This window comes from Myodes glareolus, chromosome 14 (genome assembly GCF_982192425.1).
Source record: "Myodes glareolus chromosome 14, mMyoGla1.1, whole genome shotgun sequence".
NCBI lineage: Eukaryota > Metazoa > Chordata > Mammalia > Rodentia > Cricetidae > Myodes > Myodes glareolus.
In genome coordinates, this window is record NC_142039.1 from 49,854,989 (window position 1) to 49,867,251 (window position 12,263).

The 12,263-nt window shown below is 43.3% G+C and overlaps 1 protein-coding gene and 1 non-coding gene across 3 annotated transcripts in view; one reads left to right on the top strand and one right to left on the bottom strand.

Annotated features, from left to right (window-relative positions):
- Mylk4 (myosin light chain kinase family member 4) overlaps positions 1 to 12,263 on the bottom strand; it is a 78,041-nt gene that overhangs the window by 48,594 nt on the left and 17,184 nt on the right. The window lies entirely within an intron of this gene.
- On the top strand, positions 10,313 to 10,422 carry LOC125396344 (U6 spliceosomal RNA). Its single transcript, XR_007230789.2, has one exon. It is a non-coding gene; the product is annotated as a U6 spliceosomal RNA (small nuclear RNA).

Below are 12,263 nucleotides of genomic sequence, written 5' to 3' on the forward strand. Positions count from 1 at the left end.
AAACGCCATGGCCGAAAGCAAACTGGGAAGGAAAAGGCTGAGTTTGCTTACTCTTCCAATCAAAGTCCATCATCAAAGGAAGTCAGGGCAGGAACCTGGAGGCGTGGACTGAAGAAGCCATGAGGAATGCTGCTTACTGGCTTCCTCCTTATTGCTTTCTCAGCCTGACTTCTTATAGCACCAACCCAGGGGTGGCACAGTGGCCCTGCCCACAGTCAGCTGTCGCCTCCCACATCAATTATCAATCATAATATATACCACACGCTTGCCCAGATTCCAATCTGGTGGGGGCATTTTCTCAGCTGAGGTTCTCTCTTTTAAAATGACTCTAGCTCAAGTCAAGTTGACATAAAACTGGTCATCACCCAGGGCTAGGTGCACACTGGTGTCCACGGCAACACTACTCACAACAGCCAAAAGGTGGAACCCAATCTAATGACAGAATAACTAGTAAACACCATGTGATGAGTACTTACCATGTAATATTTAACAGCATTAAGAAGGAAGGATGATGTAGGTAGGCCTTCTATGTGTTATTCTCATTGGTTAATAAAGAGACTGCCTTGGCCCTTTGATAGGACAGAAAATAAGGTAGGTGGAGTAAACAGAACACAATGCTGGGAAGAAGGGAAGTGAGGGAGATGCCATGGAGCCAGCCACCAGGTCAGACATGCTGAATCTTTTCCGGTAAGCCACCACTTCGTGGTGCTACACAGATTATTAGAAATGTGTTAATCAAGATGTGAGAGTTAGCCAGTAACTAACTGTCTAGAGATAATGGGCCAGGCAGTGTTTAAATGAATACAATTTGTGTGTTGTTATTTTCAGGGCTAAGCAAGCCGTGCGGGAGTCGTGTGGGATGAAAAGCAGGCCTGACCGCAGCTCCTCACTACAGAAGGACGGGACAGGCGGTGGTGGCACACGCCTTTAATCCCAGCACTTGGGAGGCAGAGGCAGGCAGATCTGAGTTCCAGGCCAACCTGGTCTAGTTCCAGGACAGGCTCCAAAGCTACAGGGAAATCCTGCTTCAAAAAAAAAGAGAGAGAGAAAAGGAGAAGAAGAAGAAGAAGAAGAAGAAGAAGAAGAAGAAGAAGAAGAAGAAGAAGAAGAAGAAGAAGAAGAAGAAGAAGAAGAAGAGGAGGAGGAAGAAGGACATTCTAGCATGCTTCTACACAGACAAGCCTGAAGACCATTATTCTCAGTGAAATTCATGAATCAAAAAAGAATAGTATATGACTGCACTTACAGGAGAACTTGGGATATATATATTCACAAGATGGAGAACATAGCAAGAACATAATGAGGAAGGTAACAGGTATTTGATGGGTGTACTCTCCGTCTGTGACAATAGAGTTCAGGGATGCTGATATCAGTGGGTCTCAAAGAGATAGCTGAGGTCAGTGGGTATCAAGCGATAGCTGAGGTCAGTGGGAGCAACCATAGGACTGCACTGAAAGCCTGAGCTGTGTCCTGAAAGATGCTGAAAATAGGCGGATGTGGTAGGTCACACCTGTAATCCCAGCATTTGAGGGGCTGAGGTAGCAGCATTACCGTGAGCTCAAGGCCAGCCTGGGCTACAGAATGGAACCTTTTGTGGGGGAAACTGACACATTTATTAAAATGGTTGCCATGTGTGCTCTATAATTGGTTAAGAACCTAGGTTCAAATCCTGGCCTGATAATTTCTTAGCACACAATCTTCGGCTATTAAGCACCCCCACCCTTTTTTTTGCCTCAACTTTCTAAGCCTGGTGGTTTCACAATTGCTTAATGGGAAGCACTCAGACCTGAGTCAGCGCAGGATAACTCTAATAACCTCTGACGTGAGCAGTGGAAAGAGACAGGTGTCACGCCAGAAGAGCAGGGAATCTCTTCTGCAGGGTCCTTAACTTCTGAGGATGGGAACTGAAGGAGGCGTCAGATAGATGGTCAAGACCATTGGGCGATTGCAAGGTGAGGAAGGAGGAGAGACGGGAACAAAGGCGGCTCTGTGTCAGCAGCCAGTGTGGCCACTGTGAACTTCTGAACCTTCCTTCCAAGAGCGGCACAAGGAAATGAAAAACAACTTTGTTCATATTTTAAAAGTCCAGCGGTAATTCCTGTAAAGTCTGACCCTTCATAAGGCATTCCAGGCTCCCATGTTAAACTTCTTCTATACAGTCTTCTTGGTAGAAATTCACACCTGATCAAACATCTGTAAATGAGCTAGTATAAAAAGTGAAACCCCTCAACTATAAGGCCAATCCCCAAGCAGACCTCCGGGGCACAGATTGCCTCACACTTCTGAAATCTAATTGACACCTGCTGTGGGTGCTTGTGGCTGACAGAGGGCCTGTGACCCTGTACCACCCCAAGTAGCTACTAAGTGGGATTCAGAGGTATGGATCTTGCAGGTCCTATGTCCCTCACACATAAATTGAAAGTTAGACTGCAATCTTGGGCTACTCAACTTGGCGGTCTTATGGGATGGACATGTTTGAGACTCTGAATTAAGACACTCCCACTTAAAAACAAACAAACAAACAAAACAGTAGGCAGACCTTATTATAAGCCTGCATCTGAAATTCAAAGTTATCCAAAACTTGAAATTCCTGGAATGTCATAGAATACTACAAGTCAAAACACCACACTCGGCCTCCTGTGACATATTAAAACCACTGTGTATCAGGTGTGTCAGGTGTATGTGTACAAGGTGTATCCATAACGTACACGTATCTCATTAGACCTCAGCCCCATCTCCAAGATATGTCATTATTAAATGCAAATATTTCCAAATGCAAAACACGTCCAATGCCAGGCTTTTCAGATAAGGAACATTCAATGAGTATTTCTCTTCTCCTGGGGAAAGAGCTGCTGGGGAGTCAAGCAATTTGCTTGATGAACAGCTGGGACTCCGATCCACATCTGATTTCACATTGAGTGCTCGTCACTGCTGTCTTTGACCGCCTGCTTTGAGAAGTCTGAATCCACTGCCTTGAATTCAGTGCCTTAAGATTTCTCCCAGAGCCATGGAGTATTGTAGACATGAGGAGTCTTGTGGTCTCTGTCCCACACACCAAGGTGGCTATTCACACAAGCCTAGAGGCATCCAGCATAGCCTGTCAAACAGTCAAAGGCTGCTAATCTATTCAAATTCCCTCCCTGCCATTTTCTGTCCAAACAGGTATCTGTGAAGCTGTGTCCTTCAGGTTCTGTTGCAGACAGGGTGACCAATAAAGTAAGCATAAAAGAATAAAACTCTTCCATAGAGAACTGTCTGCTCTTCTATCTACTTTCCTTTCTCGAGTTGCAGGAAGAGCAGTGTGGTAACTGTAACGGGAGCTCAGCAGCTATTTTGAACCCATGATGGTGGGGTGGGAACAAAGATTTGAGCTCTAAACATTCTAACTTGCCCCTAGAATCCTGTGTTCCAGGGCTTAAATTTTTACATGTCTAGTCTGCCATAGTTAGGGCTCTGCTAGAAGATGCATACAATCCCCAGCTAATACATGGGATGTCTGATTGCTTTTATACCCTTGTGGTTAGTAGGAGTCACATTTACTCGAAAGAATAATGAATAAAAATAGCTATTTGTCTTGCTTTTGTTTTCTTCAACAGCAAATAGCAGAAGCACAGATACCACTAAGAGCGAGTCTGTGAATGTCTCTCCTTCTTACATTAAGAAGTGGGGAGTTGGCTGGTCATTTTAACTTTTGATAAGCTGAAAAGCCAGTCTCCTCTGGTCTCTGGGGTGGCTTTCTAAGGCCAGTCTCCAGAATCACAATGGGGTGCTCTTTCATGCTACTGACACCCTCTCCCTTCTGTGGTAGACTGACTGGAAATAGGGGTTGGCTTTTGAGTCTCCTGGCTTCCCCGGAAACATTCCCAGCATTCTAAACAAAACGACTCTTCAAAGAGCAGGATGTGCAGCTAAATCTCAGGCTCCGTCCTGGAGTTACATCCACCCACACATGGGGAAAAACATTCCCACCAACTTCACACGTACAAAAAGCACACTGAATTTTTTTTTAAATCTGGAATAGAGGAGAAAGGAGGAAGAGAAGGGAAGTGGAAAGGAAGGGAGGAAGGAAGAGCCATGGGAGGAAGAGAAGGGCGTGTGGGAAAACCAAATGCCAACACCTTGACCTGGAAGGCAGAGACACAGTTTGCTTCCATGTTCCCTGACAGTCCTGAAGGACTCAAGAGAGGGTGACAACGCCCCAGGAAAATGATGAGTTTAAAGCAATAAACTACACAATGACATTCTGCCCAAATACCGAATGGGCAGTGCTAATAGGTCAGCATTTAATAGCTGTGAGAAGGCACAGAGGCGTCTAGCCTTGTACTGTTTGCCTGTGCTTAGTCATTCACTAGTTATAACTGATACCCGGCCTTTCACAGTTGCTCTTGCCACCATTTTCAATAGGATGGGCCAAAACAATTCCAAGGTCAAGCAAATGAGAAGTCTGTTAGAAAATTCCCAAACCGTGGGTCGTGTGTGTGGAACATTAGGTTCACATCATCAGGCATCATTTGGAGTGGGAAGAACTCTTTTTTTTCTACCTAAACAGATTCCAGTAATAACCACTATTTTTCCTCACCTGTGTTAGCAACTGATTTGTAAGCATGCCCATTAATTTTGTTTTAAATGATGGGGATAGAATCCAAGACTTTTCGTGTATTAGACAACACATCCAATCACAGAGTCATACCTACACCCACACCTGCACCTGTAAGGTTTTTTTTTAAAACTGAATTTTCTTCTTGTCAAATAAGACAAAGATAAACTTTCACTTTGTTTCTTATCTCTAGCTGTAAATGAGCAGTGTCTGTGTGAAGTTGTCTGGGATATCTAGCAATGATGCCAGAGTTCTCTCAGTAGAGATTTGGGCTGTTTAAAAGGTACTCACTCCTTTTGAACGAATAGTAGGGTCTCAATGCTTCTGGTATGGCTACAGGTGTATCAGGAAAACTCCCATGTTACAGGCATATCAGGAGAACTTCCATATTACAGGCATATCAGGAGAACTCCCATGTTACAGGCATATCAGGAGAACTCCCATTTGAAACACACCTGTTCACCTTTCCTATTAAGCACTCTTAAGTTATGTCCACCCATGCATGGAGAAGTTACCTCATCCAGCTTTACACAATGCATATCAGGGACCAAGGAGAAAGAAGGAAGGGAGAGAAGGGAAGCAGAGGTGGAGTCTGGGGAGGGAGAAGGCTATGCTCTGTTGCTTCCTTGGATATCACTCAAACAGCAGTCCAGAGATTTGAGAATGGCAAATATAGGAGCCAGCCATGATAAGCTAAATATGAACAGATCACCCAAAGGAAGTTCTTTACTTCCAACCATTATCACCTGCCAGAGTAGGACTCAGCCCTCGATAAGTTTAATTAGAGGCCTGAGTCTCAGTAGTTTACCCTGAAGCAATACCTGGTTGCAGGAAGGACCATAAACTAAGATAATCTGGGCACCACGCAAGAACAGACCATCCGAAGGAAACGTCTAACATTCCAACCGCTGCAGATAACCGCTGTAGATAGCTGCTGTAGATAGAATCACCTGCCAGCACACACTCACCAGGACACCCCTAGACAAATGTCAGCCAATCAAGGGTCCTGAACTTCAGAAACCCCTCACCCCACCTTTACTACTATAAAAACCCAACTCTAACAGAGCTCAGGAATCTTCGTTTATTCCAAAATGTTGGACATGTGGAGAGTCAGAGTTTGCAAACTTGCATAAAATAAAGGCTCTTTGCGTTTACATACAGGACTCTGTCTCCTTGTTGGCTTTTGGGGGACTTCGCGGATTTGGGCATAACAGCAAACACCCGCGCAATCAAAAGACGAGAGAGGAGGGAACACTAGTAGAGTTTTGGAACTAAACCTTACTAAGAAAGCTAAATCTTAAGTAGAACAGAAAAGGTGGAGAAGTACTTTGAGTTCTATATTGAACCTTCATAAATCTGTTGTCCAAGTAAATAGCAAAACAAAGACACTCAGAAGCATAAGGTCTCAAAACAGTTTACAATTCTCTATCATGTCTTAGGAAGCAACTGGAGGTTATAGTCCCCTTAAATGAGATGCTGAAAAGAAATTACAGCTGGGCGTGGTGGCACACACCTTTAATCCCAGCACTCAGGAGACAGAGGCAGGTAGGTCTCTGAGTTTGAGGCCAGCCTGATCTACACAGTGAGTTCAGGACAGCTGGGCTGTCCTGAGAGAGAAACCCTGTTTTGGGGAAAAAAATAAATAAAACGGAGGCTATCCATCGCAGAAGGTAATGCCCTACCATCTGGTACCAACCTGTTTCAGCTGTTTTGGGTACTGTGGGGTAAGTCAAGACTGACCAGGACTGATTTGGAGACTTTTCTCCAAGAACATAAAGTTTGTAGACTGTGTAATACATCTGAATGTGTGTAGAAATTATTTGGATGATTAGTTTATAGCTCAGTTTTGAGCTAATGATATGTTTTTACTAATCAAAAAAATTTTCAACCAATAACTCCAGGGTGGGGGGAACAGTTTAGGAAAAATTAAAGTTATGATTAAAGTTATGGCTAATGTTCCACTTAGCCATCAACCGTGAGTGGGATTTTCCAGATTAACTCCTATTTAACAAAAAACTGCAATAATATCATGTTGGAAGAAGAGGACCAAGAAGGACAGCATGAATGTGTGTGTGTGTGTGTGTGTGTGTGTGTGTGTGTGTGTGTGTATCTGTGTTGGAGATAGAAGCTGTGTGTATGATGAGTGTTTTGTAGGTGGAAGGTGGAAGAGATCTAATTCATATCTCCTTTTTTAAAGAAGTCATTTTTTTTTAAAAAAAAAAAGCTTAAGTATGAAAATAAAAAAGAACATGCACATGCTATTTAAGTATACAAAGCATGTACCAAAAGAATTGGTAAATTAAATTGGTAAATAAAGTGAAAATGGGAAGAGGAGTATGGATTGCTGTTTTCATGAAAACTTTTTAGAACCTTATGAGTCTTCATATCATGTCAGTATATAATAGCTATATCAAAGATATGCGTGTATAACAATATTAAACAATATTAAATAATATAGTTATAAATGGATTTTTCTAAATTTAGCATGACATTCACTGCTACATCATCTCAATAATTAGCACTTCTTCAATAAAATAGAAACATCTTATATTTATACTTCTTTAATTTCATTTTATTTTAGACTTTATATATGTGAGTGTCCTGTCTGCGTATATGAATGCATACCACGTGCGTGCCTGGTGTCCACAGAGGTCAGAAGAGAATATTGGTCCTCTTGGAACTAGAGTTGCAAATGTTTGTGAGCTACCATTTGGGCCCTGGGAACTGAACCCGGGTCCTCTGTAAGAGCAACAAATGCTCCTAAGTGCTGAGCCATCTTCCCAGGGCCTTTCCTTAAGTTTTAGAAAGTGAATACCAACAATTGTTAAAGTGGCTAAGTAAGATTTGAAACATATTTCTTTGATTTCCCATCTTCCCAGAACATGGAGGAAAGTCCACTTTACAGCTCTAACTTGAAACAAATCTACTCAAGAGATCCAGTAATCAAATATGTGGAAATATAGAAGACGCAGAGATTTCTCACCATCGCTAGGTGACCTCCTTGGTCCTGAGTCATAAAAGGCTCGCCTGCCCTCAGTGGCAGCGCTGGGTCTGTATTTGTGTTTCTGTGTTTCTTCTTCATTCATGCTCTAGTTAGAGATCCTCAGAAACTCAGAACTGGGCTTTTACCATTCACTGAGAGCTCAGAGGGATGCCGTTGACTAGGCTTCTAACACTCATAGAAGTCTCACCTGTGATCAGTTGCTGCCGCCCTTCACACTGGCTTGACTGACTGAGCACTTCAAAGATGACATTGCCCTCTTTCTTTAATTCAGAGTGATATTTCTCCTTGTCCAGCGTCTACCTCAGATGAGCTATCTACACCCTGGACATTCCAGTAACTGCTCAACCAGCCCCAATCTAAGGAGACATAGCGGCTTGATCTGGACAGGGAGAGGAATCCCAGAGGGTCCAATATACAGGAACTATAAAACAGCACCTCTGATTTTGATCTCACTAAGGAGAAATCAAGACCTAGCTCATATAGAAAAGTAGTTATAAATCTTTCATCAGCCCATGTTTAAGATAAGATACAAAGGGTAAATGAAAGCCAGGGGGACATTGTTTAGAAGACAAAATGTGCTATAGTGGGGATGGGACGTGTTCAAGGCTTAGTTTCCAGGTGGTACTACTGGGAGGCAGTAGAACCTTTAAGCAGGAAGGCCTAGTAGGAAGACACAGGTGGACAGGTGGCGGTGAGTGGAAAGGTGTGTCCTCGAAGGGGACTGTGGGACTCTCAACCCCTACTCACTTTCTTTTACTTATTGACCACAGAGTGAGCGGTTTGGTTTGCTGTACACTCCTACCATGATATGTACTCTCCCCGGTACACACCAAGAAATGCATCCTTTGGCATTCTTCCTTGGTTTTGTTTTGTTTTTTTGTTCTTTTTTATCTGTTGCCAGAAAGCCCAAGACGCTTGAACCTACTCCAAAGCTGATCATTTATTGGGTATCTGGAGGAATCTATTCTGTAACGATGGGGTTAATAGTGGCAGCCTACGGAGTCTAATGTTTTAACAGGATACAAAATCTCACACCACATGAAGAGAAAATTATCAGATGTCTCACTGGTAAGGAAGAACATGGAATGGAGAGAGCCTCATATTCTAAAAACCCAGGAAACACAAAGTTCAAGTGTATAGAAACTCTATTTAGAAAGTACATTGTAGGCAAGTAAGATGTTGAGCTTCTCTTTTGAGTCAAATCTTGATAGGCAAAGCATGTTTTAAATGAATTTAAGCTAGAAATCAAAGCTTGTCTGGATTTGCTGTTTTGAATAATTCTGTAGTTCAGAAGTTTCATGTGTACAGAGCATTTGATCTTTTATGATGGACCTAGCAGGCGGTTATCTAGCCACAAACTTCTCACTTCACATGCCTATTCTGGAATAGAATTATCTCAGTATTTGGAAGGTCTGTGTGTATATATATATATACATATACACAGATATATAGATATAGATATAGATATAGATATAGATATAGATATAGATATAGATATAGATATAGATATAGATATAGATATAGATATATCTGGTCTCTTATCTTTAAAATACTGATACGAGGGGTCTCCCAAGAGGCAGGCTATCCCAGGGTACACCTCTTTCTCTTGGCTTCCTCAGTGCTTCATCAGCTGCTAATACTACCAAACACCTCACACGGGCAGGGTCATCAGAACCCTTGTAAAAACGCTTGTCTACACATTGGGTATGTTTAGGAAATAGCGCACTGCAGAGGAAAGTTCAGTAATAGAACTGAGATTCTCTGCTGACAGAGTTTGTAAAAGTAAAACATTTTGGGTTAGACAGATGTAATAAAAATCAGAGAAGATGGAGTGGGTGAGAAGAGAGAAGGGACCTGGGCACACAAAGCCATATCCATTTTTCCAAGAAAAGGTTTTAAGAGTGTTCAGAAGGCAGGCAAGCAGTTAGCATGAAACCGGATCCCCAGGGTTAGGTGTTTGCTTAGCTGGGGTGTGCTCTCCTTTCTTCCCATGAGAAAACTACTCAAATGCACAGGAGACAAAAGCCATGCCCAGAGTTGCTGGGTTTTTACCAAAGATGAGGAAGCACAGAGAAAACTTGAAATGGCTCAAAGGAACTGCAAACCCAAGTAGTAGCTGTCAGCTCTGTCTTAACCGAAGACAACTCTGGTTCAATAAATTACCAAGTAAATACCTCCACATGGTATTACTACTTCACAGCAGGAAAGACCCATTTGGTGGTAGCTGATGCACTCACGCTGCGGGCACCTTCGAGTGTGATCTAAAAGGTGGTCCTCGCAGAGGCCTCTGTGCATACAGACAGCTGGCAGCTGGCAGCAAGAATGGAACCCAAAAGGCACCTGGGACTTGCTTTCTGCTTTTTGTCTGTCTTCCTGAGTTTTAAAGATCAGGCTCTACTAAGTAAAACTCAAAGGCTGTTGCCCTCCAAAGAAAATCAAGCTACAGCTCGGCTTCGAGTGTGAGAAATAGGCACTACGCTAAGATCCTACCTTCCAGAAAAGCACGAGACCCTGAGAAGCCTCACAAGTTTCTAAAAATTAAAGGGAAGTTGAGAAGAGTAGGAAGATGGTGGGCAGGAGGGTCTGGTGCCAGCTGCAGACCAGGAGACATCAGAGAGCCTCACTTCCAAAGGCCCAGGACTCCAGGTAGGAGGGCTGGAAACTGACTCCCAGTGACAGCGTTCTTTTCCAGAAAAGAAGCTAGTGATACTTTGCTCCCTTCAGCAGTACATAAAACAAAAATTGAAACCATGCAGAGAAAAGATTAACATGGCCCACGTGCAAGGATGACACCCAAATTTGTGAAGCATGCCGTATTTTAGAGAGAAAGAGGGAGAGAGAATCTGAAGTTTGGTGGGTAGAGAGGTGAGAGAAAATCCAGGAAGAATGAGGAAGGAAAATGAATATGATTTAAAAAAAAAATATGGCATGAAATTTTAAAGGAATAAATAAAAGCATTCTTCTCTCACGTCAGTGATTTAAACTTTCAGAACGCTTAACTCAGAGTTGTTGCATCTGAACAGGAAGATCACAGACTTTTATTGCCTAGGTTAGGAATGCTTGAGGTATTTTTAAAAGGGCACGGGTAGTTCTTATCTCATCATGATCACTATTAATAGTTATCATTTATAATGGGCTTACTCTGGTCCTAACAGGCCTTATTAAATGTCTGCCTCTACCTCATATGTGCTAAGCACCCCTACCCCATTATACTCTTGAAAGGCTAACTAATGTATCCGAGGCCATACAGTGCTAAGTAGCAGAGCTGATATCTATATTTTTAACAACCGTTCCAAGAAACTGGGGAGTGTAGTTCAATGGTAAAACACTTGCCTAACACTTTAAAGCCCTGGGTTCCTTCTCTAGCAGAAAAAAACTGCAAACACTTGGGCAGCAGATCCCTTTCTGCTGTACACTTTGCTTTCGAGTATTTTTCATGGCAGACAGAACAGTGCAATGAAACCCGGCTATTTTCTGCAGCACGGGAGGGGGTTAGTTCCCCTCCAGAGGGTCAACTTTGCATCTTTTATTTAACTCATCCTTTATGTATCATCCAAACATAGAGCTTGGAAACAAAATAAAACACGTTGGTAATGCCTGGTAAAGTTGAAAGTTCCGTAATCAGTTCCCTGTGGCCTAGGCCCATCTGCCTTCTCATGCTGGCCTTCAGCAAAGTCCTGTTTTAGGCCATCCGCATGTGGACTCTGCATTCTTTCCCATCTGAGACCCCTCTCTTCCTGCTCGCTCCACTGGTGGTCCTGGGCATGAGCACTCCAGGGGAGGCAGAGGCCAAGAACCAGCTGCGGACACACAGAATAAACTTCTGTTCTGGTTGCCACGGCAACCAAAAATTCCTTGGCACCTGGGAGGCTTCTCCCTGATATGGAAATCACACAACTTCCCATGTGCTTTCTCTTGGTTTTCAAAGCCCTCGTTAACTCTACTCCCAGTGAGAAGACTCCCTGAGACCATAGTCTTACTTGGACTGAATCTACCCAGGTCCAACCCCAAGAAGCTGGAGGAAAGAAACTGGCGAATATTAACTGTGCCCATCAGTATTGGGGTTTGGGTATTTGCGTTGTATTTGCATCCCCAGTACCCAGTATCCAAATAAAGTCTCTGGTGGCTGCTATTCCTACTTGCAATGCAATGGTCCCCAGGATGCCCCCACTTCCTGTTAATGTCTACCATCTGTTCTTCAAATGTGCGTATGTAAGCCTGACCCTCATTTTGGAGGAGGTAGTGGCCACATTTTATTTCTTTCTAGGAGGCTCTTTCTCAGGGGCTTTCTTTAGCATTTACACAGTGAGATCATTGGGAGGGGAGTTTTTGACAGACACAAAGGACACTGTTAAGAAATATCCCAGAAGCAATGGCTTCTGTGACTTTTTTCCTTTACATAACCACAAAAGGTCACTTAGCCTGCTTTTTTTTCCCTCAGCAGAACCACTGAGCTCAGGAGATCATCACACCTACACCCGGAATGCTGCTGCTGCTCTTTAAATGCTGGGTTTTCTCCCTAAAGCAGGGCCTGACCCAAACCCCACTGTCCATCCTGCTGACTGGTGTCGGCAGCTCAGCCACAATCAATGGGCAGCTGGCTAAGGCCAAGCCAGGGGGATGTGCCTAGAGAGAGGGCCACCCATAGTGCGTGGTTCCCAC